This window comes from Neovison vison, chromosome 2 (genome assembly GCF_020171115.1).
Source record: "Neovison vison isolate M4711 chromosome 2, ASM_NN_V1, whole genome shotgun sequence".
Classification (NCBI taxonomy): domain Eukaryota; kingdom Metazoa; phylum Chordata; class Mammalia; order Carnivora; family Mustelidae; genus Neogale; species Neogale vison.
In genome coordinates this window covers 167740730-167768095 of record NC_058092.1, presented here as the reverse complement: position 1 = coordinate 167768095, position 27366 = coordinate 167740730, and the positions used below count along the sequence as shown (strand labels likewise).

General features: G+C 43.6%; 1 protein-coding gene across 2 annotated transcripts in view; it reads right to left on the bottom strand.

The window, feature by feature from the left end:
- Positions 1-27366, bottom strand: part of PRKG1 (protein kinase cGMP-dependent 1) — a 1249306-nt gene that overhangs the window by 222794 nt on the left and 999146 nt on the right. The gene's annotated exons all lie outside the window — the stretch shown is intronic.

The following is a 27366-nucleotide window of genomic DNA, read 5'->3' as shown; positions in this document are numbered from 1 at the left end:
TCATCAGCTAGCAAACAAGGAAGAAGGTAAGGTGGCAAGAGGATGATCACGGTCGGTGCTGGGATGTGGTCACAGTCATTGGGTCCATTCCCAGTGTAAAGATTACTTCTGCAATGAACAAAAGTAATTTCACTAAAGCGACGTGGGAAAAAACGTATATTGCTGGGTCAGGAGATGTAACAGAAAAATGAGACTGTGCCATCTGGCCACATTCTTCTCTGCAGCTTAGCAAGGGAGCCATTTTGGGGGAAAGAAAACATTACTTTACACACTCCTTATGAAACAGATTTCATGGTTTGCATGCAGTAGCCACGAGTCCAACAGCTGTGATTTGTCCTTTTATTTCAATACCATGTCTTTTTACTGTTAACACCACCTTTTTTTAGTACTTGACATTGAGAACAACCATATCTTCCTTTGCTTATCTAGAAAATTAACATACTACCTAATCTTACCTTTTTTTTCTTAAATTCATAACAAGTTTTAAAAATAGGATTATAGAATGCATATTTTTCAACTGATCTATTTCATTTAACAAGATACCCATGCTCCATTGTCACTCCTTGCTATTTGGGAAAGGAAAAGATTTTTAGGACATGCAGGTGTGAAAAGCAATAATCACAAGAGTCTTCTTTCCTATATCAATTCCACAAACATCTCTGTGTGCCTCTGAGTCAGCCTGGCTATAGGCACTGATGATAGAAAGATGAGATACAAAAATCTCAGAGCAGTACCATCTGCTGGATCTTTCTCTCTGAGGGTGCAAATTGTTGACAGCCACATGTCCAGTACAGCCCCCTCTAGCCACAAGTGTCTTCTGAGTAGTAAAATGTGGCTAGTGTGATTAAGAAACTGAACATTTAAGGTCAGTAACTCACACATGGCCAGTAGCTACTGTATTAGCATGGGTAGTAGCTAAAGCAGACACGGGAGGAGTTACAATCTGTACTAGTAGGGTAGGGGGGCAGGCTGGAGCATCTTTCCCCACTTGCCATGAATGGAGCTCCATTAATAAAATCCAGGACCTCTCTCTTTCCTTCCCCACTTTACACCAGAGAGCATTTGCAAGTCCTCAGCTAGATATGCTCGCCTCAGCCTCTAGTCTCTGTCAAGTGGGGGTGAGCTCCCCACAGAGGCTGACATTCTCTGTGTCTTCTCCAGGGAAAGCAGAGTGAAGCTGCCTCTGCTGGGCCTCTGCCCCAGGGCAAGGATATCCACTCAAATACACCCAGTTCAGTAAGGTTGTTCTGACACCTAAGCCACATTCCCATGTCTATATATTTTTTTTTAATTTTTATTTATTTATTTATTCGACAGACATCACAAGTAGTCAGAGAGGCAGGCTGAGACAGAGAAGGGAAGCAGGCTCCCCGCTGAGCAGAGAGCCCGATGTGGGACTTGATCCCAGGACCCTGAGATCATGACCTGAGCCGAAGGCAGAGGCTTTAACCCACTGAGCCACCCAGGCGCCCCATGTCTATATTTTTATCTTTGGTAACAAGAGCATTATATTAGTTCCATTTACCTCAGTCTTTGTCATATTTCTCACTTGTTTCCTCATCCAAAACCTCTCAAAACTCCAGTGTGCAAATGCTATATTTTATGTCAGTAGGGCTTCTATACTGTCTGTTGTATTGTCTCACTCTGTTCCCAGGGCTTCCCCATGGAGGAGATTCTTCAGCCCCAACAGAAGTATGAGGGGGGCACCTGGGTGGCTCAGTGGGTTAAACCTCTGCCTTCGGCTCAGGTCGTGATCTCAGGGTGCTGGGATTGAGCCCTGCATGGGGCTCTCAGCTCAGTGGGGAGCCTGCTCCCCCCTCCTTCTCTGCCTGTCTCTCTGCCTACTTGTGATCTCTGTCAGAGATGTCTGTTCTCTTCACACCCCTTTTTCTGATGTTCCCTGAACACCCAGACCCATCTCAGGACCCATGCACAGGCTCTTCCCAGTGCCTGAGATGTCCCTGCACCCTCGAGAGTTCAGGAGGAGCTATCTTAGGACAGGAAGGCTTGCAGAGGGCTGAATGACAGGAGTGTGGGCATCAAGGAAGGCTGAAGTTTAAGGAATCTGAGAGGAGGATTAACAGACCCTGCTGAGAGCTGGGGCAGTGGCTATTGAGAAGGAAGGCTCCCCTGTCACGCCCAGCCTACTTCAGCGGGAGCCTGACCTCTCTCTTCTCTACCCTCTGGTATCCAGCTGGGGCTCCCCATTGGCTGAGGTCAGCTTAAAATGGACAGGGGAGCCCCCTCATTCATGTCAGCCTCTGGACAGAGAGGAGGGTCCAGGGAAAGGGAAAAGCAAGCCTCGGAGCAGGTGGAATGCATCAGCCCCATGTGCGTTAGCCTCAACCGTCTCCTCCTCCGGAGCATCAGTTCCATGAAGGAACTTCTACATTCCCTGCTGTTCCCTTGGACTGAGAAGAGCACCTGGGTGTTCTCTAAACACTCCTCAAGTCAATGGCTTACATGGGAAGGACAGTGAGTGCCCCCACAGAGCAAGGGCTCCCACCCTTCTTCCGCTGGTTTGCCCTCACAAGATGGGTCCACTGCTCCAGGCCCCGCAGAGGGGTCGCAGGCAGAGAAGGGCAGCCTCTCATCCAGAACCCCTGCCAACTGTCCCCACAGGCCTCCTTTGAGTTGCACTTCCATTCTTAAATGAATTCTTGGCAAGACGAACCTGAATACTCCAAATGGTTTTTGCTTCTCTAGATCACTCCGTGATGTCTTCAAAGAAACCACTCAGATGAAAGCAAACCTCTTGCAGTGGGAAAATGGGAAGGAAAGCCTGCAGATGCACCCAACAGGGTATCTACCTCATGGACCAACCCAAGCAGTCTCTGAAGGGTCAGAGCAGGGCTGGCTGTGGAAGAAGGGCGGATAAAAGTGAGGGGGCAAGACCGTGAAGAGGGAAGTCTTAAGTCAGGCCAGTGGTCTTCACATCTGTGCAGCACTGTGGTAAAGCAGAGGGAGGCAGCCTCCCCGGGAGACTGTCCAGAGCAAGTACAAAGAGATCCAGGGTTTCAACGGGCACTGCAAGGTCAGCGGGCAGTGGTACATGTCCAAGCAGCTTCGAGGTGGAACGGTGGGCAGAGCACAGCATGCCGGGAGCACCCATCAGCAGAGGCAGGCTGAGCATGGGCCGAGCCACTGCGGAAGAAACAGAGCGGGGTGGGCTCCAAGGATGCCCAAGGGGGACCTTGAGGGCCTCTTCCAGCTTTGTGATGGTCTGACGAGATGCATTTCCCAAACATGGCCGCCGGAGGGTGTCTGTTCCCCAGGCTCTCCTGGGCTGTGCTCCCATGAGCAGCTGGCGTCTGATTTCCTTCCCCTTGAAACAGGGAAGCCTCAGCAGCTCTTCTGTGACAACAGCCTGTGTGGAAGCGATGCTGAATGGCTCTGGGGTCATCTTTGCAAAGGCCTGAGTCACCTGAGTCACTGCAGTCGGCAGAGAGCCACGTGGGTGCAGGAGACTCCCAACTGGGTCGGGTCTCAGCATTTAACTGTCCCCACTTAGTCCCAAATGTCATGGAACAGAGACAACCCACCGTAGCTGGCCAAATTCCTACCCCACAGAACATAATAAGCACAATAAGATGGTTCTCATCTCACGCAGCTATGCTTTGGGGCCCCCTGGGACGCAGCAATGCTGTCACCCACCCCAGACTCCATGGGGGCTCCATCCCAACTGGTCCTGGCTCCCAGCTGCTCCCAGCAGCTCTGGCTTCGCCTGGTCCCAGAGTTCAGAGCTTGCCAGCAGCTTCTTGGTCTCATCGGTCTCATCGCAGAGGTGAGGGGAGAGTCCAGCGTCCGGGACTGAGCCAAGGGAATGGCGGCCAGAGGTGGTACAAGTTTGCAAAAGCAGACGTCCACAGTGCCGTCACACCAGGACTCCTGACTCTGCCACCTGAAACGTTCAGTTGCACCCATGGGGAAGATGATCATGCGTGCCGATTCTTCGAGAGTCTAACCATGTTTCTCAAATGCCAGCGGTTTCATTGTTTTCTGAAGGTCACTTGCCAGCTCTGCCATTTTCTCATTTCAAATTAAATCAGAGAAAAATGGGGCATTTAGGAGTGGAAACCTGAGCAATTAGGCAGGTTCCTTTAAAGGTTTCCATGGTCATTAGGAGAAAAGCCAAACTCCTACACGCTGCCTGCAAGTCCATACACAGTCTGCTCAGTGTCCCCCTTTCCCACCTCTTCTCACTCCTGCTCACTTTGTCCTGCAGCCGCACTGCACCACCCACCCCTTCGGTCCATTTCTCACCCATACCACGCTCCCTTCCTCTCACCAGGCACAAGCACCCTCCCTCCCCCCAGCCCTGCTGCTTCTGGCCTCCTTGCAGGCTACTTGTCTTTCTCATTCTAGCCTCCCCGTACACACACTGGCTGCACCAGCTCCCCAACTCCATGATTTTACGAAGACACAGCTTTACTGCACTGCTCTTTGCTGAGCTTGTGGGTGTTTATTTGTAGGATTAGGGTTTTTTTAATTTATTCATTTGAGGGAGAGAGAGAGAGCCCCATGAGAGAACAGAGGGAGTGGGAGAGGGAGAAGCAGACTCCCCGCTGAGCAGGGAGCCCGACCTGGGGCTTGCTCCCAGGACCCTGAGATCATGACCTGACCTGAAGGCAGACGCTTCACCGAGTGAGCCACCCAGACATCCCCAGGATTATTTTTAATACTGTTTTTCACCAGATTTTAAATGTGACTGAAGGCAAGGATTGCGTCTGGTTTTGCGCACCTTATCACACCCTCAGTGTCTAAGACAGCAGTGGAGATAGAATAAGGTCTTGAAAACAGTAATCTCAGGACTGAAGTAGCCTTCCTTAATCCCCAGCTTTCTAGCACCGTCCATCCTCCATCCATTAGTAAAGCGCCTACCTTCCATATGAGTGCCAAGCCCCACCGTCTCTCATCGTTTCCACTGCTGATGCCCCAGTCCAAGCCAGGACCACATCTTGGATTTTTGTAACATCCCCCATCTGGCTTCCCTGCTTCAGCCCTCGCCTCACCTCCCCCTACTCCAACTGTTCTACTCTCTGCAACCTAAATGACCTTGCAAAGAGCATATCTACTGAAATCACTCTACGGCTGAAAATCATCCAGTGGCTTCTTGCTGCCGTTAAAATCATCAACTACTTATCATGGTCTGTAAAGTTCTCTGCATCCTGGCTCCCATCTGCCTTCCAGTTTTCATCCCTTCCCAATCTCACGCACACAGGTTCAGGGTCAAAAACGCTGGTTCCCCCCCTGTGTCTTGGACTCACCAAACTGGACCCATCCCCAAAGCCCTGCATTCAAGATAGCCTGTCTAGAACACTCTCCTTGAGGTCCTTGTCATGGTCTTGTTCTCATTATTGGGTCTAAACAAGGTCTTTCCAGACCACTCTGAGCACGTGCCTCTACCTCACCCACTTTCTGCCCAGTTCCCGTTGTGTGTGCTGCTTCTCTGCCTTCCTGACTGCTGGTGCACAACCACAGAGAGACAGGCCTTCTTTCACACCTTCAAGATCGAAAAGGATCTTTCTTTTGTGATTTGCTCTCTGGACTCCTCCTTCAATACCCAGCATGCAAAGGGTTTAGGAGATCTTAGATGCTATCCATTGATTCGCCTAGAACAATCTCTGGCACAAGGAAGGCATGCAATATAGAATCTCGATAAAGGACAGATTTGGTCCAGACCCTTCCATTTTTGAACTAGGGAGGAGAGTAAGAACCAGGAAGAGAAGGGATGGTGTATCACCATGGAAGCAATCTGTGGCCCCCAAGGTGGGAACTGGTGAGCTGGGAAAAGCCAGTCTTCTCTCTGCTACTAGAAAGAAGGGGTGTGGCTTTGGTTGTTAATCTGTAAGTCTCTGGTTTCTCAGAATTCAACCCTAACATGTAAATGTCCATTTAGACTTTTTAACAACCTCCGCATACTTGCTGACTCAGCACGACATGGAAGGTGGCACTTGGAGGACTTGGTAGGTGCTCCCTGTGAATTCGCAGGACTCCTCTATAGTTTTTAAGATCAGACCCCACTACTGATATCAAAGAAGCTGTGTCTTAGCTGCTGGTTTTATCTTCCGGCCCCTACTGCGACATGTAATTTATAACCGAATCTCTGTTATTAGGAACTAATACACAATGTACCATTCTTAAGTAAATTTTCGCCTAAATTACCTCAGTCAGAAATGAACATCAATTAGGACCCTTTATACTTGAGTTTAAGATTGGATTAATTTTTCCGTCTTTATATTTTTTAAAGATTTTCTTTATTTATTTGAGAGAGAGAGAGAGTGTGTACAAGCAGGGGGAGAAGCAGACAGAGGCAGAGGGAGAAGCAGGCTTCCCGCTAAGCAGGGAGCCCCATGTGGGGCTTAATCTTGGGACCCTGCAATGATGACCTGAGCTGAAGGCAGATGCTTCACCCACTGAGGTAGACAAGTGGCCCTCCTTCAGTCTTTATTAGAGCATGGAACATCTATTAACTGACGCTGTCCTAATGATTAAGGCATACATAAGAGAGACCACTAATAATAATGGTTATTGATTAGAAAGATAGCTACAGCAAGTAGGAACCACCTTTACATGACTGGGTACCTCTCACAAAGGCTTTGAACAGGAAATGAGTAAGTTAAGAACAGGAGGAGTCTTGAGTCATGATTCCTGCCTCATTTGTTCAAAGGATAGTTTTATCTTAGAGGATGAGTAGGACATCAGAACAGGTAGAACAATTTTCAGGAATCAGGTAGAACAATCAGGAATCAGGAATCAGGTAGAACAATTTTCTTAGAAATACTGGCATCTGTCATTTTGAATCCCCCATCAGCAACATCCTCAAAGGAAATTCTTCCTTCTCCCTGATGGCTCAGATTTATTTCAAAGATGAGAGCTCTTAATGAAAAGTAAGATCACCAGACAGCTCAGTCAGTCAAAAAACATGCCAGTGAGGTAGGCAAGAAACAAAGTATTCTTGGTCCAAGACTTCTCTATTTGGTAAAACTGCCCATTAAAGATGTGTGGACTGAAATTACCTACGGCTACAAGAGAGACTGACAGCTAGTCATAACAGGAACATAAAACTTCCATGTTGCAATCAAGGATAGTAATCTGAAGTCTTTGGTGAAATCTGCTGGGGAGAAAATGATCGCATCTGTAAATGGGAATTTTCTCATTCTCTTTCCCGGTCCATGTCAGCACGCATTTCATCACAGAACTAGTGCTTTACTAACAACTGACAGTATTTGTACTCCACGTAGGTTTCCACAAATTGGCGTTTTGCTCTCACAGATCAATAATTATCAAGATGGCATGTTCTTTTATAAAACATTTTCTCAGTTAATATTTAACCTCACTAGGGCTACAATTTTTGCTGACTCTCCTTGCTAACCTCTAAACGAAAATTAACTTTTCCTCACAGCACCATTCACAAATTAACCAGAACATCAAAAGAATAAATCAAAGCCTGGAACACTTTTTCTAACAGCTTTCCTTCACACCACCACCATCTTGTCCCAACCAAATGGACATCTGGGATATACATCTCTCTACTACAGATTATTTCTACATCAATGCCATGCCTTGCCTTCTACTCAGGACATCCCTTATTTATAACAAGTTCTTTCTTACATTTCTTAGGGGGGACAACAAGGCTCCAAGGCTGCTCAAATTAAGCCGTGGAAGTCTTAAAATGAAGACTGAACTCCAAGTCCACATGAGAGATACACCCTTGTTTGGAGTTTGGTCATTCATTAATTTCAACCAGTATCATTTATAGGTGCTTGCTATGAATGAGACAGTGCACTTGGCACTGAACCTATAGAGACAGCCAAGGCATAGTCCCTCAGTCAAGATGCAGCATGTTGTTCAAGAGGTCTTCACCCCAATTCCAAGGACCGTCATGTCACTGAGGGGAGACCAACAGTATTGAAGGACTGCTATACTTACCCCCACTCTTGGGGGGCAGACTCACAGGGCCCCCAGAGAACCCAGACACTTTGGTAGGAACCTAAGTTTAGGCAGGTCATGTGGCTTTTTCATCAATACAATAGCTTGGATTTCTGGATAGACAGCCTGCCTAACTCAAGGCACTACACCAGCCTAGCTCACCAAGACATTTTAAGACACAGAGAGCCCTTGCCATGATGAGTCTTCTAAATCCATTGCTGAGGAGTATGTCTACATAGCTACCCCTTAGCACATTCCTCCATGTCTTCACAGCCCTTGATGAAACATGTCTCACTTGCCTATGATGACACCATTTACCAAACTCCTCTGCCTTGAATTTGCCCTTAAGGTCTTGTGATGTATTCCAACTCCTAGGAACTTATGCTCTGTCCTTACTACCTCACTCTATACATTTTCATCTGCTTTGATGATGCCATGAAGACCCTGCCTCTCCTGAGACACCCATTGTACTTGACACCCAAGGACTGATCTATACATCAACCAGGGCCACACTGAGTAGGAGAAACACTGTGGGAACAGAATATTAAGCAACCCTGTGTGTTGTCCTGACCAGCTCTGTATGGTCAGATCCCAAGGACATCTTGACTTGTAAATCACCCTTGATATACCAAGGTCCTAGGGCAGATTCTTACTAACTTCCACACTGATGAGAAGTACAGGTATAAAATCCCTGGAGCCAGAAGTCCTGCGACCATATAAGCTTATCCTAGAAAAATAATTCATGATTTGTACCAGAAGGTAGCAAGCCTATAGGCTTGCTGAAGGTCAGATGAAGACACCCTACAGAGCAGTTGGCCCAGATGTAGGTTTTTAAAAGAACAAGACTGTCACCATGATGAACGGGAATTCCTGGCACCTTGGCATCCTTGTGAGTCCAAGGGACCAAGGAAGCCATTCCTCTATCTTCTGTGTGCCCCTTGCTCAATGCAGTCCATTAAAGATGTCACAGCATCCAGTTAGTGGATTACAAGTGACAATTTTTTTTAAATGGAATAGAACAGAAAATATCCAAGCCATCACAGAAAGTGAAGACAGTATGATTTATACAAGTTTTATACGTGTCATATGAACACTTCACTGTATACTAGGCCCTGATGTAAATGCGTTCTTACTACGCAGACAGCACCATGATAAAATGGTACTTCCCTTTCTTTACAAAAGCCATAACATCCTCAGAACAGGGAGGCATCCTGCTGCTACATGAAATCACCTTTAGAAATTCTGTTATCATTAATAAAAGACACTAGTGTTGAATTGGTTTTTTAGTTGTTTCACTTTGGTAAAAGTGCATAGAAGTGCAGAAGCTGTTGATCTTGATGGAGTCCCAAAAGTTTATTTTCGCTTTTGTTTCCTTTGCCTTTGGAGACTTATCTTGAAAGAAGTTGCTGTGGCTGATACTGAGGAGGCTACTGCCTATGTTCTCCTCTAGGATTCTGATGGATTCCTGTCTCACATTGAGGTCTTTTATCCATTTCGAGTTTATCTTTGTGTACGGTTTAAGAGAATGGTCGAGTTTCATTCTTCTACATATAGCTGCCCAGTTTTCCTAGCACCATTTATTGAAGAAACTGTCTTTTTTCCACTGTATATTTTTGCCTGTTTTGTCGAAGATTAACCATAGAGTTGAGGGTTCATATCTGGGCTATCTACTCTGTTCCACTGGTCTATGTGTCTGTTTTTATGCCAGTACCATGCTGTCTTGGTGATCACAGCTTTGTAGTAAAGCTTGAAATCAGGTAACGTGATGTCGCCAGTTTTATTTTTGTTTTTCAAGTTCAAAAGCTTCTGTACAGCAAAGGAAACAGTCAACAAAACAAAGAGGCAACCCACGGAATGGGAGAAGATATTTGCAAATGACAGTACAGACAAAAGGTTGATATCCAGGATCTATAAAGAACTCCTCAAACTCAGCACACACAGATAATCATATCAAAAAATGGGCAGAAGATACGAACAGATACTTCTCCAATGAAGACTTACAAGTGGCTATCAGACACATGAAAAAATGTTCATCATCACTAGCCATCAGGGAGATTCAAATTAAAACCACATTGAGATATCACCTTACACCAGTTAGAATGGCCAAAATTAGCAAGACAGGAAACATGTGTTGGAGAGGATGTGGAGAAAGGGGAACCCTCTTACACTGTTGGTGGGAATGCTAGTTGGTGCAGCCTCTTTGGAGAACAATGTGGAGATTCCTCAAGAAATTAAAAATAGAGCTTCCCTATGACCCTGCCATTGCACTACTGGGTATTTACCCCAAAGATACAGATGGAGTGAAAAGAAGGGCCATCTGTACCCCAATGTTTATCGCAGCAATGGCCACGGTCGCCAAACTGTGGAAAGAACCAAGATGTCCTTCAACAGATGAATGGATAAGGAAGATGTGGTCCATATACATTATGGAGTATTATGCCTCCATCAGAAAGGATGAATACCCAACTTTTGTAGCAACATGGACGGGACTGGAAGAGATTATGCTGAGTGAAATAAGTCAAGCAGAGCGAGTCAATTATCATATGGTTTCACTTATTTGTGGAGCATAACAAATAGCATGGAGGACAAGGGGAGATGGAGAGGAGAAGGGAGTTGAAGGAAATTGGAAGGGGAGGTGAACCATGAGAGACTATGGACTCTGAAAAACAACCTGAGGGTTTTGAAGGGGCGGGGGGTGGGAGGTTGGGGGAACCAGGTGGTGGGTAGTAGGGAGGGCACGTACTGCATGGAACACTGGGTGTGGTGCAAAAACAATGAATACTGTTTCATTGAAAAGAAATTTTTTTTAAAAATCTTATAAAAAAAAGTGCATAGAAGTTGAAACACGAGATAGTCTTTGAAAGGATGCGTCATGTACACAGCAGGAAATAGCCCTGGCCCTCAGTTTATCTCTGTTTTCTTCAGGCCGCTAGTCCCTTCCCTCCACCCACCCACTTCTGTATCTGCAATCTGACAAAAGGCAACCATTTACATGTATATTTTGCATATCCAAGCACCCAAGTTACCTCCCTAATGTTTAGCATTTCCCATAGTACAATAAAACTGCATAGGTTTTTGTTCCGCTGATAGGGAATGCTGGTTTCCTTCTCAGAATCTCAAACATTCCTGAGGTCTTCCTGTCTTTGCCTGGCCAAGATCACATCATCATCCCTTAAGCCTCTCAAATACCTCCCGATTTTATGATTCAAAGACAGCTGCTGGCACGTCAGTGACCACCAGCATGCCTGCCTCCTCCCCTGAATCCCAGAGAGGGGAAGGAAGATTGGAGCTCAAATTCCAAAAGTGCTTGGGTTTTATCGGATATTCAATTGTGCTCCTCAAGGATGTCATTTTCCAAATGGATTTTCAATCTCTGTTTTTACTGTGAGAGATTTGTGATGTGGACAGATCCGTCTGATAGAATGAAAGAGTGAGGGAAACCATGAGGGCACACAAAATGCTAAAAAAATCTCCAGAAGGAGCACTTCCTCTCCCATCTACTCATTTCACAACAAAATAAAACTGTTTATAGAGTAGATACACAGGTGTTCCCATCCACAAAATTAAACTATTACTCAAATTTAACAATTTGACCTCTAAAGGCAATTAGCGGTGGCAGAACTTGGAAATTGTTCACCCTGACAGATTATGACATGTGTGACAGGACAGCATTCAATTTACTACGCCATGGTCACTATCTGAGGTATAAACATATTCTGAAGTTTCAAGTAGGACAAATATGGTACTCAAGAAGGAAAAATAAAGTTTCTCATGAACCCCGTAACAAAAAGTAGTGGAGCAAGTCAGAAGTATGTAGAATTTGCTCAACCTTTCACTTCCTTGGGTTTTTGAAATAAAATTTTGAGAAGACACTATTCTGTTTAAAGAGTGTCTTGAGTCACCGAGGACAGAAAGGAGCAGAAGCCAAAGAGGATTCAGACGACCTGAGGGAGGAGAGAGTCCTTTATACACTGGAGGACACCCTTCTCACCTTGCGGATATTTTGTTTCTGTCTAGATATGTTTGAGAGGGGTCTTGCTCAGAGCTGGGGTCTTGGAATCATGTATGATCCCGCCCCCTTTTCTATTCCACAATATGCCCTTTAACTGGGAGACAAAGAAAGAAAGGCTTCTTCCAAAATGTGAAATTCGTGTGTTTACTGGGACTCACAGCAAAGTGACACACTGAATATTTAATAACCAGTACTTGAAGGGCACATTGTCCAGTCAGAAAGAACGTGTGCTCAAGTAGGGCTCTGGGGACCTCCTGGACCAAGGGGACATTCAAGGGCCCCAGGAATGAGCTGGGACAGCAGTCAGGGGAGCACCCGGGCAAAACTTTGTACTGACAGGAATGACAGTATTTCAACGGGCTAACAACTTGTGCAGACCCACTGAGCAGAACTGTGGAAACACTCTTCCATCTTCATATTCCCCCCCAAGCCCCTGTTATGCATGTATTTTAAGGCTTCTGGATTCAGAATGAACATTACTGATAATGGTAATTGTAGTAAAGAATCAGGAAAACACAGTTACCCAAACTACCTACAACTGGAAGGTAAACCGTTTCCTCAGCCAGAGATACTGGCTGGGAACAGCCTTGTGGAAGCTGATGGGGTTTGGGAAAGACTACCCCAAAATACGGTGCCTTCGGTTCAAAAGGACATATGGGATACTTTAAGCTGCAGGAATCTGGGCAAATAGCAAAAGCAGAAAGGTCACCCTGACTTGTTGCCTCAAACAGGTTGCAAAATCTTCACCTAAGAGGAGTCCTCCTCATACCCGTAGGGAAGGAGAATCCTTATCTCTGCAGACAAAGAGATCCTGAGTAGAACCCTAACCAACAGGCCTTGCTACGTTTCTCCCAGTTTCCTAGACTCATCTCCTCATCTTTGACCTGTATCATGTCTCCACTCCTCATCAAACCTACCCTACTCAGCTCCAGTAGTTTTCTTGGGCCTTCATTCCCATAGGAAGGCTTCCATGTCAAGTAAAACATATATTAAATAGATTTGTATGTTTTTCTACTGTTTATCTGTCTTTGTTGGCTTCATTTTCACACCCAGCTGGGAATCTTAAGAGGTCTGAGGAAAATTTACCCTCCCCCACATAGCTAAAAGAGTATATGAACACAGCTGAGGAAAACACCACCATTAGGAGGAGCGTGCTTGGTGATAGAACACAGACGAGGTTCAGAGAAACACACATGAGCAACACGTCCATGTAAGTCAGAGATCAGAGACTGAAGGAGGATGGGCTTTTCAGTTACCGGAGTCAGAGGTGTCCTGTTGTTCCCAGGTACATTTTATCAGCCTTGGCTACCTAAATGAATGATGTTTTGGATGAGCCACTCTTCTTAGCTTTAAATAAAACAGGAAACCTACTCTAAACCTCCACTATTAAAGTGTGCCCTGCTCAGGTGTCTTGTCATCAGGAGGGAGGGAGTCTGGATCCCAGATGTGTGCATCACAGTCACAGATCTAGAGGAGACCCGTACATGCTGGAAAGTGCCAGATGGGCATTTAGGTCTATGTATTGGTATCAGGTGACACCGGTGTATTATGCTCAAAGTCAGAGTACAGGAAGTATGCTGAATACACATGGGAGATTCAGTGTCTTCTGTCATAATCAAGTCCAGCCCCTAAGTAGGGTAGACTCTATCAAAGTAATGTTCCCCTGGCAACCATCCTTAGACCTCGATAAAGCCCCTGCCTTCCTACCACCACCTTCAGCCCCCTGACCCATGGGAGAGAGCGCGGGATCTCCACAGACACCTACTACAATAAGAAAAGCCAGAACCATTGTCAGCCCAACATCCAGAGAGCTTTACCCACTTCATGAAAGGGTATCTAATTCTACCTGTGTTGTGAGCATAGATTTGCAGAACCTGGTTTCTGAGGCAGCCCTTGTGGTTAACTTATTTGCATTTAAATAGAGCCCCAGAGACAGAGGTTGTCTGAGACATGTGCTTATTTTCTGATTTGCAGCAATGGAGAAAACAGGTTGTTTTCTTAAAAAAAAAAAAAAAAAAAAAAAAAAGGTTAAATTCTACTGATTCTCCTGACCACAGTATGATTCAATACTTTATAATAACTATAAAAACTTACTTTTAGATTCCAATGTGAACTCACATCATAAAAACATAATAGCTACTATTAATTCAAGGCTCACTACATACTAGACATTATGCGAAGGATAGCTCCATTAGGATGGTGACTCACTAAGGCCTTGTAATCTCCATTTTGCTAGAACAAAATAGAAGCTTAGACAGGCTGAGTAATTTTTCTAAGATTACCTCGCAAGTAAACTTTAGAGGCAGAAACTGAACCCAAACTTGCTTTAGAAGAACCATACTCACAGAGTAGCCTTCTCTTAATGTCCGAGTCAATTATCTTTACTTGAAAGAAGAGAAAGAAAAAGAAAAGAAAAAAAGAAAGAAAGAAAGAAAAGAAAGGAAAAAGAAAAAAAAAGACATATGGCAGGGAGGGAAGGAAGGAAGGATGGACAGAAGGAAGGAATGAAAGAAAAGGAAAAGGAAGGGAGGACGGTCATGCTGGCAGTAAAGAATCCCAGGAAAACTACTCATACACAAACCGAATTTGAAATCTTGCATTTTAATGCCATGGACTCAATTCTATCATTATAAACTGGTTCCTATAACACTGCTGTCATTTTACCACTCTTGGGCTCAAAGAGTTGAGCAGCTTAACCTTCTCAGGGGCATGACATTTCAGTGGCTCGCTGTGGCATTTAAGGCTCTCTGGGATCTGGCACTGGCTTAAACAGTCCCTCTCCCCCTACGCTCCAACCATTCCAGAGTCAGATAGCTTTTCACTTCTACGCTTTGCATCTGTTCTTCCCTCAGCCTGGAATGTTCTTCGGCTACCATCTCTACCTAGAATTTCCAGTTCGCTGCTAAGCCTTCCCTTGATTCTCGAAATAGAAAGCCCTTCTTGGAGCGTCTGGGTGGGACAGTCACTTGGACATCGGACTCTTCTTTTCAACTCAGGCGGTGATCTCAGGGTCATGGGATGGAGCTCTGTGGCGGGACTCTCTCTCCTCCTCCCCCTGCCCCTTCCCAACCATGCTCGCGTTCTCTCTCCAAAATAAATAAATAAATAGCATAAAAAGAAAAAAGCTCTTCTCTACCACAGCATTTTTTTTTAAACAATTAGAACATTTAACTTTCCAACTTTGTTCTCTGTCCTTGTTCGTAGACCTACCTACCAAAATGAGAACAGAGCCCACATATTTTTTTATCTCCCTTCTCCAGTAACAGCCACCCCAAAGTCTATGCTAAGAAGGGGCTCAACAAGTATTTGTTGGCTTAAGTAAACTTCAATTTGCACTCAAGTATTGATCGTTTTAAACTTTTTAAAACACAACCTTGACAGAATAACACATTCAGTTTGCAAAACCATTAATAAATTAATATTACTAACACATACTTTACAATTTACAAATACTTTTCCACATGTACTAAATTAAATCATTACAAGAAGCCCTTTGGATAGTTAGTTAAAAAAAATCTCATTATTATCTCCATTTCTCAGATGAGGGATCAGTACTAAAAATAATTATTTAGCTCTTTCTAACAGCTGCAGAATAATTATGTAGCAGCCATAACACAAAGCACACACCTGCATTATTTTATTCCCTGAAAGCTTGAGATACAATATAGAGGTAGTTCTTACTGGTTATTAGAAGCTTATGAGCATCTGGAAATGGAAGCTAGTTTAATTATTTCCAAGCCTGTCTATCTGGAGAAGAAATTCATAGGCAAAAGCCTTAAAATAATTGTGCCCAGGAGTTTGTTTGCCATCATACTCCCATTTCCCTCCCTGGTTCTATGTGGATCGATGACACTGAAGATAACTGGCAGTATTTCTGTTGCAGATTAAGTAATGGGGCTATCACCTTCTGTGCTATGGTCGGGGACCTCCTCTAGCTGTAAATGGAGGTAAAAACTGGAAAGGAGACCATAGTGTCATGATATATAAAATTACCTCGCATCATTACAGAATGATGCATCTGTCCCTCGTAAACAAAATTTCCACCTAATTCCTTTCCCAACTTTAATGGATCAGATGAAAATGAATTTATACTGCAATGCCCCTTTTACTTTTCAAGCATTTATGGGACATATTTAACCTTGTCTGACTGACTGGTTTCATCACCGGCCATATCCCATATCGCCCTAAGCTGTAAGATGGTCCCGTCCCATGTGGCAAGTGAGTCCCACGGGCCAGATGGTTTCACACCCAGGACTGACATGTTTCTTCACCTCTCTCATTTCCTCCTTTGCCACTGAACTGCTCGATCTGACTCCTGCCGATTTCCCCACATCGCCAGCAGCCTCCGCTATGTCATGCCCGATTGCTGCATTTCAGAAAGTGGTCCCACCAGTGGGCTCGGTGTGGACGAGGAAATGTACAGGCTCAGAGGAGGGAGAAGAACCTTCTAGGAGCCTGCATGCCATCCAGGAGGCAGAAGGGAAAGCAGACAATTTGAAAAGAGCACAGCCCCAGTTTGCCGGAGGGATTTACAGCATCAGAGGGTCAGCAGCGTGGAATTCAGAGAGGGACTCCCAGAAGAGTTAGCTCTGGGTCTGATCCTGGAGGTACGAATAGAAAGGCTGGAAGGGCACCTGCTCGGGTGTGTGGCAGAGCATGGGTTGCACGGAGAAGTATGGATTTCTCCACATTACCGGAGCCCTCGCTGAGGAGACAAGGGGTAAAACTGAGACACGAGAGGCGTGAAGATGCCCCTTCCAAGACTCTCTGCCTCGGACTTTATTCCAGGGGCAACAGGAATTGTGGATGGGACTTAAACAAGGGGGTAATTTGGAGCAAGGCAGGGAGCTCAGTGAGAAAGCCTGGAGCCAGACACCCGGTTTTTGAATGACTACATGGAACTCCTCACAAAGGAATGTGATTCAGAAGACGGTGAGAGAGGCAAGCACAGAAAGCAGGCTTCATTTCAGAACACTCTCGTGCTGGAGAAGTTGCCCAAGGGTGTGCGTACTGTCCATGTGTCCTGCAGGACGTCAGGTGTCCTGTTTCACTCAGCTATGGGGTTGAAAGCACAACTATGCCAACCACTCAGCATCTCACTGGCTGCTCACTAACCTCACTGTTGGGGGGGGGGAGCATCAAGGGTCCTGGTACTTAGGTCGTCACCCAAACACATAAAATTAGCCTCCCTAGAGCAGTGACCCAGAATCTGTTAAGATTCTTCAAGGGATTCCCGCATTCAGCCATGGCCAAGAACCACCACGCTAAAGCATGAGACTCAGACATCAGACCAGTAAAGGGCTCTCTTCCTGGGGACATGTATGGACAGTGATATTTGTGGATTTTCCTTGACTTTGACACAGGTTATAGGCACCTCGTGAAGGCACAGCTCAACTATTGCTTCCTCGGAAAAGCCTGCTCTGTACGGGGATGGGGGGTTGTGGTATGGTTTAGAAACCCTATCATCCCTCTCTATTAATGTGGTTAATGTATATTGTAAAGTTGATGGAGAGAAGTCCAAATAAGAGGTCATAGAAGATGAAACCAGACTATACTGGAATTAAATCCATGTTCACATATGTAACTGTCAGGTGAAAGAGATTCAGCACACTTGTGACAGCATGGAATGACCTTTCTGCTTTGGGATATTGATACAAGTTTTCCGATCTCACTGCAAAGAACAGGATGCAACAGTTAAGGATATCAACTTCCTGCCTGGGGATTATCAGCTCAACAGAAAACAAGAAACACCAGCTTGGGTCACAGGACACTTTTAGACAAGCATAATAATATCCTACTCTTTTTTTATTATTTTTTTTAAGATTTTATTTATTTATTTGACAGAGATCACAAGTAGGCAGAGAGAGGGGGGAAGCAAGCTCACCGCTGAGCAGAGAGCCCAATGTGGGGCTCGATCCCAGGACCCTGGGATCATGACCCGAGCTGAAGACAGAGGCTTTAACACACTGAGCCACCCAGGAGCCCCTAAATATCCTACTCTTAATAGCTCTCACAGTTGGGAGGATTCATGAAGATTTCCAGCCACAGTCATGACAAATAGCAAGGGTCCTGCATACAGCACTATTTTTCTTTAATCTGGAAATTCTGACCTGTACACAGAGCCTAAAACAGATGAAGTCTGGAAGTTTCTTTTTCCAATCCTATTTTAACATCATCATTCACACCTAAGAAACCCTTCCTAAGCACAGGAAAATCATATGGCACTAATATTCCAGAATCATGGTAGGGATGTGGGTTTAGGAGTAAAGGGAACAGTGTCAATAGTAGTTTCAAAATATGAAAACCAATTCTTAGCAGGCACTTATACTTTGCTCAAACGAACGAACCTTGGGGCAAAAATAAACTCAGCTTTGGAACTATACACCTGGGATCATTTATTAACACAGGCACGAGGTTTTGAGCAACCCAGAGTGAACCTTAGGCACACTTCTACAGAACGGTGAGGTGCAACCCTTCATTTCCTCCTCGCGGTTATGTTGAAGGGAGCGCACTGAAGTGATCAAAATAAATGTGTTTCAAAAGTGGTGCCTCCCCTGAGGAAGAAGGCCAAGATAAAGAGACTTGGGGAAAGGTGACTGACTGGTTTAACTTTGCACACAGTACACCACAGAGAGACACACACAGAAATCTTGCTGGAAATGAAAGGCACTCAAGCTTGTAGGGTTGTTCTCAAAACGTGCACGGCGAGCATACTGACATGCGCAGAGAGGATGTGTGTACATATGAAAAGGAGAGAAGTCAGAAGCAAGCAGGACTAAGGATAATAACATGAAAATGTCACCACTGTCTGTCTGAGCTGGACACTCTGTGGACCGTCCCCCTCTCCCGATGTCGCAACAGCAACCGTCCACAAGAAACAATTCAAACCACGGGGCTCCTTTGAGGTAATGCAACAAAGATGTAACAGTCTTGGTTTGGAAAAGTTCCAGTTTGGGGCACTGGGGAGCTCAGTCAGTTCATCGCCTGACTTGTGATTTCGGCTCAGGTTGTGATCTCATGGGTCGGGAGACTGAGCCCTGCATCAGGCTCCACACTTAGCACAGAATCTGCTTGAAACTCTCTCCTTCTGCCACCCCTGCTCCTCCCCTCCTCTTCCTCTCCGAAAACGAATAAATAAACCTTAAAAAAAAGAAAAAAAAAAAAAGAAAGAAAGAAAAGAGAAGAAAAAAAGTTCCAGTTCAGCCATTATTTATTTTTTGTTTTATGTCAAACCCACTTAGTAAATCAGCTTAGGGGTCCAGTTGCACAGAGCAGGAAGTTCCCATCATCAACTTTCAGTGCAAGGATTGCCTGAAACATTGTGTTTTCCTCTTCCCAGTCCCTCAACTGTTCACATCTATTTACGTGGACAACACAAGGTAGAAAATGCAGGCAGTTTTCTGGATTGCTTAGAGAAGTTGTTCTCTAGTCGCTAGGTTGTGCATTAGAAATAAAATGCAGTGTTCATGAAAATATACATCTAAGCCTTCTCTTGAGGGACACAGGTACACTAGCAGCATCTGCTACCTAGATACTTCCTTACCCTCCAGCGAGCCTTGCACCGTATGAGATTTATGCCAATTCATTGAAAAAGAAAACACACCCTGAGGCCCATCTTCCTCCACTACCCCAACCCACACGCACAGTCCCTCTGAATGTTAAGAAACCTTCCCACTGGGTCTTTGTGGTTGCAGTTCTGACCATCCACCAAGGTGCACCCAGATTGGGTGAGGAGTGCACTTGGACAATTATCTGGTCACCTAGAGTATTCCGCCGGCTAGCTGGAAACACGGGGACCACAGCAGCTGCTTTGTCCCTCAGGTGCTGTCCCTAGGTTTTGAGTTACACATCCAGTGTCTTCTCTTACTCATATAACCTCACCTGGACAGACTCAGGCTCTGAACAGTTTTTTAATTGAGATATAATTCACCGACCATAATATTTGCCTTTTAAAGTACACAGTTCAGTGGATTTTGTGTATCCTCAGAGCTCCACAACCACTCCTGCGACCTAATCCTAGAATGTTCTCACCCCCAGAAGAAAACACACCCTTTAGCAGTCACTCCCCATTCTGCCTTCTCCTGGCCTTTGTGGGATTTCCTCGTTCTGGAAATTTCATACAAATGGAGTCATTCCATGTGTGATCTTCCATACTTGACTTTTTCCTCCTAGCGCATTTTCAAGGTTCATCCAAATCATAGCCCGAGTCAGCGCTTCTTTTATATTAGGTGGACAAGAGGATATAGAAAAGTTTTGTACTTTTTCTGTGCCTTTGGTGATTAGTTGTTTAAAAAAAAATAGTGTTTATTTTGCTTTATTGAATCTAATATTTTCCAATTAGCAAATCTTATCACCTATCTTCTACTCCTTTTCCTTTTGGGACACGAACCCTTACACGCTGTCCCTTAATATATTTTAATCAATCAAAACTACTTTTTTGTAGTTTAAATAGAAGTCCAAAAGCCTTCTTTTAATAATTAGTAATTATCTCCTTTTAATAACTAATAATAATTATCCAGGTTTTTCTTTTTATTCTGTAAGATACTTCCATGTTCTGAAGTTGCTGCTGTTACCTCTTGGATTTTACTTTTATGTATCATTCATGGACTTTGCATTATGCCCTGTCCTTATACAAACCCCTATTTCATTTTCTTCCTCCAATCCTCTGACAACATTTAGGATTAATTCATATTGTTTTTATAATTTTATGACCCATATAAAATATTATTTCCAGGAAAGAGAGAGCATACCCAATTGTACAATTTTGGTTTCCCTAAAGTTGACGGTTTTATTTCTGATTTTCTAGGTTGTCTATGTTCCTACCATAAATTCACCCCCAGATCCATCATCCGTAGGATACATTTCCACTCAGGATATCCACACACAACCAAGAGTTCCTTAATCCATCTTTTTCTTGGTGGCATCCTTCATTCTACTACAGTTTCTTTCTTTCTTTTTTTTAAATGTTATTTATTTATTTGTCAAAGAGAGAGAGAGCACACACAAGCAGGGGGAGCAGCAGGCTCCCCACTTTGCCCTTATTTCTGCAGCTCTATTGAAGTCAACGTGAGGTACAACATAAACATTTAAATGCAAACTTTGACGAGTTTTATATCTGTATGTACCCATGATACCATCACTGTGATGATGACAGAGATATTTATCGCCTCCCAAACTTTCCTCAAGTCCAGTGTGTGTCATCTCCCCCAGGCAACCACACATTTGTCCTCTGTCGCTACTGATTACTTTGTATTTTCCAGGATTTAATATGAATGGCTTGTAAGAGTTTACACTCATGTTTGCTTCTTGCACTCAGCATATTCTGCTTGAGCTTCTTTCATGACATAGTATGTGCCAATGGTCTGCTTCCATACTGGGTAGTATTACATGGCACAGATACACTAGAATTTGTTTATCCAATCATTTGTTGATGGATAGCTGGCTTGTTTCTGTCTCAGCTTTATAAATAAAGCTTCAATGAACCTTCGTGTTCAAGTTCTTTGGTGACATTGGCTCTGTAAGTTCCTACAACCTACACCCATGCCTTCTAGGAACTATTAAAGGTTGCTTTGGCAAATTCTTCCACTATTCCTTTTTTTTTTTAATTGTGTTTGTTTATTTGGCAGAAAGAGAGAGAGAGAGAGCACACACAAACAAGAGGAGCAGCAGAGGGAGATGGAGAACCAGGCTCTCTGCTGAGCAGGGAGCCTGACATGGGGCTCGATTCCAGGATCCTTGGGACCATGACCTGAGCCAAAGGCAGATGCTTAATCAACTGAGCCAGCCAGGTGCCCCTATTCTTGACTCATTCACCAACTACGCCCATCTCTTCTCTTGTCCACCCCGTCCATATGCTATGGAAGCTTAATGACTATTTTCAGCACTATTCCCATGACCTAACAGTTTAGATCCACCCAGTGATGGAGTCAGATATCTGAGTCAGTTTGGATCTTTCCTTGTCTTTGATCAGGGACCAAATCCTGCCAATTAACCCTCTTGAGGGGCCCCTCATGTACTTCCTCTTGTTTGCTCCATCACCATTGACTTGGGGCAGGCCTCATTTCCTACCTGAAATGACGTTACTGACCCTTTGGTGTCTCCAATCTTCCCACTTTAATTTATGGCCCACACTGTGGGCACCATTTTCCTAACACACAAATCTGGTCCTATTTATTCTGCAGTTGCTAAAACTCACCAATTGCTGACAGGGAAATCAAAATTCTAGAAATGGTATGCGTGGTCTTTAAAAATATAGCCCCAGGGCTTGCTTCAGCTCTAGCTCTTCCAGGACCAACTCCCTAAGCTGCAGCCACATCAAATTCCCTGTGTATTCTCAAATGTGCCATATTTTTTTTTTGTACCTGTGAGTTTGTATGTACTTTTTCATCTCTGTGGAATGCCATTCCTTAACTGAGTCATTTTATGAAACCCTGCCGTGCTCTACAATGTCCAATCCAATTCTGTCTCTCTTTCTCTGTGCGCTCCCCTAGCATTTCTGTTCTCTGTGACTTTATGACTTATTAGCATGTTTTGTTTTGTTTCTAGACTGTGGGTTCTTCAGAATAGGAACTGTGCTTTTGTCTTTGCTGTGGCTATCAGCTTGCACCACGACACTAACACAGGAAACAAATACACAGAATGCATAATTCATTAGAAACTGCTGCTCTCTCAACATCTCTGTATATTATCTGATTTATTCCACCTGTTCACCTCAGTACTGGAAACTAGGGAACTACAGCCTCAACACTTGAAATACTTAAAGAACAGGGAAGATGACTATATAATAGTATAAAAGCACAGAGACTAGAATTGGCCTATATCAATTATCTAATGATAAAGTTTAAAGATAATATAAATTTTCATCAGAAAGAAGGGGACCAAATCTACAAAAAATATGAATGTAAATATCTGATGTATGATTTTCATTGAGCCATAGTGTAATATAAAATTAACTGAATGCTACCATAATATAGCAAGTTGATAAGTTATTTGCATAACACACATAATGTATTACTGAAGCATTAACTATAAATAAAGTGGAGATCCTAAGAAATAACATGGATTCCTGCAGGGAGAACAAGCTCCCGCGTGTTCCCATCCCCTATCACTCTTGGCCCCTACACGGTCATCATCAGAACGCAAACCTAAAGCATCACTAAGTAGGCTGCACTTCAGGCCAGTCTTGATCTGGCTACACATCTTCAGTGCCTGAGGAATTTCTTTCTCCTGCCAACATCATCATTCCCACTACCATTATCATTACACAAGTAATGCAAGCAGTTTGGTAGGAAATTCCAATGCAGTGTACATAAAGTATACTTTATGTATACTTTACATAAGTATATGTATGTACTTATGTAAATACATAAGTACATACTTAATGTGAATTATTTTATAGTTACATTACATACACATTACATAAGGTGAATTATTTTATAGTGTAAATTAAAAATTTGAGATATATAGTATTAATGGCCCAACTCTCTGATTCTACCCCTAAAAGGTAACTACTTTTTATTAAAGAGTATATTAAAGAGTTTCTAATTCTTTTAGATATTTATAGATCTATCCCCCCACAAACATACAAACACCGACATTTTTTTTTTTCCAAATACAAATGGAAATATGCTATACTTACTGGCCTGAAATTGCTCTTTTCACTTAAGAGCAATCTTGGACAGCTTTCTGTATCATTGCAGAGAGATCTACCTTATTCCTCATTCTTTTTAATGATTAAATGGGATTCCATTCGTTCATAAAGTATCTTTTTAAATTTTATTTTATTTATTTATTTGACAGAGGGAGAGATCACAAGTAGGCAGAGAGGCAAGCAGAGAGAGAGGGGGAAGCAGACTTCCTGCCAAGCAGGGATCCTGATGCGGGGCTCAATCCCACACCGTGAGATCATGACCTGAGCGGAAAGCAGAGGCTTTAACGCACTGAGCCACCCAGGCACCCCACACAAAGTATCTTCTGAGAAGCTACCATGGGCTTGGCACCAAGCCAAATATGTAGGCATGACCTCAGACTCTCCTTCATACCCCATGTACCACATACCCCCATTGAAATCCATCTATAGTTCCATCATTCCAGGAAATTAAGTTCTAAATAGCTTACCCTACAATGCTGCCTTGGTAATTATCAGGGCTTATGTTGCCCTCCTTGCTTTAAACTTTCGAAACAAGTAAGTCCTTCCTCCATACATACCTTGGGTCTGGCCGATGGAAATCTGTACACAATCCTGATAAGCAGCCTGGTTTGGGGACCACTAGCCTATGAAACATGTTTTACGAAGTGCCGGCATAGCTCAGATGTTCATTTAGTCATTCAATTATCAAATACTTAGGAGGCACTCCACTGACCACTAGAAATCTAAAGATAAGACCTGACCTAGGCCTTGAGAGTAAGGAGATGACGTCTAATATAAGGACAGATGTGAAAGACCAAGGAATAATGATAATAAATAACAGGTTTTATTTTATTTTTTTTTTACCATAAGCCAGAGTCTATTTCATGTACATATGATTTCATTTACCCTTACAATAATCCCGAGGAATATATTCTATTATTATCCTCCTAATTTATACACGGTAAATAAGCCAAGATCGGAAACTGAGGCAGAGAAGTCAAACAACTTAATAAATATATCAAAATATCTTTCTGTTAGCACATACAGTATTTATTATTATGATGATGATTTCTGACTTTCCTCCTATCTCCTCTGTTTGCCTTTGTGAGGCCTCTGAACTCCAGAGGCTCTGAAATGCAAGTTAGAGGGATTTAGAACTCAGCCACTGCCTAAGGCCATTCAGTTCAGAGACTTTATCTTGCTTGAGTCTCTGGGGCCTCAAGAACTCTTCAAGCCCAAAGGCTGTCAGTCCAGAGCAATAACTCCCAATTCCAACAAAGACTTTAAGTCCTGTGAGGAAGAAGAGGAAGATCAACCCACGCGCATAAATTACGTGGCTAAGATAATTAGCTACAACAGCTCTTCTTCTTCCTCCAAAAGTAAATACTTCGACTGTGTTTTAGTTTGCCCCTTTTATAAATGAGAATTCTGCACCTCATGGGTCCAGGGCCTGCCTACAAGGTGCTGGGCCAGCCAACCATAGGTTCTCTCCAGCCTGCAGACACTCTACAGGGACCTCTTCCTGAGTATAGGGCGCCCCCCCCTCCTCCAAAGCATTAACTTGAGAAAACTTGCAATTGTAAATTTTTTCAGGGCCCCTTTGTGATGTACATCTTCTCTAGGTCTCTTGCTGGTTTCACAATTTTGGAATGTTCTTCTCAAGAAGCTGAGAGCCATCCCTTCGCAATGTAATCATCAAAAAAGATAGTGCCCCTATCTCCCTCTTCCTTCTGTAGGAAGGGAGGAGATTTGAGCCAGTAAGCACAAATTATCAAAAGCAGTTTCACCAACCTACCTGCTAAAGACTTCCAGCATTTTCCCCGCTGGTTCACCCCAGCACCTACCTCAGCACCTAAAACCCTGCTGCCTTTTGTTCCATAGGAGTTGAATTCAATCTCCCTCTTCTGTTGTGATAGTCTTGGACAAAATCATCTCAATTTACCTCTGTCTACTACATTTTTTCTTTAACAGCATTAAGCACAAAGTCATAAATCAGGACATCGACCACCCATTCCCAGGAGAATACAAAAGAAACAAAGTGACATGAGACTTGATGGTCCTAAGATGCTGTTTAGCTACAGGCCTAATTTGGCACATGGACCATGACAGCCTCAGAGAACTGTAGAGTCAGTTTCTTCTTAAAATATAACTCATCTGATGTCACTGGAGTAGAACGGGAAACACTTGTATGTTGTTATATAAAAGACGGCCATATCGCTTAAGAGACAAATCTATCTACCCAATTCAAATCCACCTACAAATAATCAAGGCTTCATAAATGTGCTTATCCTTTATTTAAAAAAAAATTTTTATTTATTTGTCAGAGAGAGAGAGATAGCACAAGCAGGGGGAGCAGCAGGCAGAGGGGGAGAGAGAAAAACAGACTCCCCCTGAGCAGGGAGCCCAATGCGGGACTCAATCCTAGAACCCTGGGATCATGACCTAAGCCTAAAGCAGACTCTTAACCAACTGAGCCACCCAGGTGTCCCTGTGCTCATCCTTCAAATATTAAAAGTACATGAGTCCCGGACACCTGGGTAGCTCAGTCCTTAAGCGTTTGACTCTTGGTTTCAGCTCATAACCTCAGGGTTGTGACACTGAGCCCCACCGCGGTTCCATGCTCAGGGCGGAGTCTATCTCCCTCTCCCTCTGCCCCTCCCCATGTTCACTCACTCTCTCGAAAATCTTTTTTTTTTTCTTTTTTTTTTTAAGTACATGATGTTGACCTTTAAGATGATTTTGAAACATGAAATGAATGAGGACAATTTTTTTTTAACCTATTGATAAAAGGTATTCCTACCAAAGTAAAGAGCAAAATGTTTGCATCAGCTGCTGCAACATCACATTGCAGGAGCTATTAATATGGCTCCAGAGTTCACGATTTAGTAATTTCACTCTAGAAAATATTAAGTATTATAGAAACCATGTTCTAGGTTACACCCAGTGGTCCTCTACTGAATTTGAAATCGTTTATGTGGATGACCAAAGAACACTTCCAATTCAGCAAGTTGATGCTCATATTAGAATGAATATTCTATGTGAGGGGACTTTTGTCCAGAAAATAGTGGAAAATACAGTTATAACATATTGAGTTTCTAAGAGATCATTTCTTAGACTTCCTAATGCGAATCTTAAAAGCATCATACAACTGAGTTTCATACAATTTCTTGCAGTTATAGAAGCAGGGAATTTATGAGACTGTTGCAAAGATTCCTGAAGTTGTGTCACTCTCCACCATCCGGCCTCTCAGGAGACATCTTAGTCAGGTACTGTCAAACCGCACATGATCATCTCCACTCCTATGAACCCTCAGTGTCCCTTGGATGATTAACAGGCATTTCATATATCATCTCTCAAATTGGAACCTATATCCCAAACTCAATTTTCCCCCATCCTCCCACTTCAAGAACTGGCACCCACCCTTTACCTCAGACCCCTGAAATTGGAATTATTCCTGACTCCTCTTGCCCTGACAACTGTCAGCCAGACATACCAACACCTGGTTTTTAAATATTGCTATGATCCAACCACTTGTCATCATAACCCATCAGTTCAAGCCACCACCATGTCCATCTAGACTCATGAGAGTTAATTATTATTTTTTTTTCATTAGCAGGAAGGATCATGGTTGGACATTACAAGTGATAATAAGTCATATTAGAAAGTCATGCTTGTTTTCCTTTAAGACCTGATTCTAAGAGAAGCAAAAGAGCACCTGAAAAAGATGAGCTTAAAAAAAAAAAAAGAAAGATGGCCTTAGTAATAAGAACAAATTATATATTGGGAGGAGAGG